This window comes from Branchiostoma lanceolatum, chromosome 8, assembly GCF_035083965.1.
Source record: "Branchiostoma lanceolatum isolate klBraLanc5 chromosome 8, klBraLanc5.hap2, whole genome shotgun sequence".
Lineage (NCBI taxonomy): Eukaryota > Metazoa > Chordata > Leptocardii > Amphioxiformes > Branchiostomatidae > Branchiostoma > Branchiostoma lanceolatum.
Genome location: NC_089729.1, coordinates 6,975,423 through 6,976,066, shown reverse-complemented (window position 1 = coordinate 6,976,066; position 644 = coordinate 6,975,423).

The following is a 644-nucleotide window of genomic DNA, read 5'->3' as shown; positions in this document are numbered from 1 at the left end:
GTTCATGTGACAACGACCCTTGTAGAATATAACGTACGTATTTTGTTGTCAAGGTGACTAAACAAAGCGACATTCACGCAACACGAGACAAAATACTAAACCAGAGAGGCCGATGTCATGTTTCCATGGGCTCATTATTGTCATGCTCACATTCCGATTGACAAGGATATATCCATATACAATATACAGGAATAGCTAAAATCCGTTTTCATTCCTCTTATCTGGAAGATTTACCTTGCAGCGTGCTTTTGATGCGTTCTTTTTGGCGAAACCTAAAATATGCGTCGGGACTACGGGTCCAGATATCGATTTGTTCAAATTAATAAACATCATGTAGAGTTTATGACAAGACATTCATCGATGTGTTATGACAGCAGTGCCGATGACTTCGCATCACGCTACATTTCCGATGAAATATTTATTAGATTAGTAACAGGAAACAAAGGAACAAAGTTTGCATGTAGTTGACGCAACATCGGAATCGTTAGTCTTTATCCTTGATTCATTAGCAATACTTTCTATTGATACAAATATGGCCAAAGGTCTTGCATTTGTTCTGTGTGTCATCCATGACAATAACTCCAAGAGATAACAATCTTTGAAGGTTTTCTACATGTAAAGATACATGGATTATATCCAAGTGA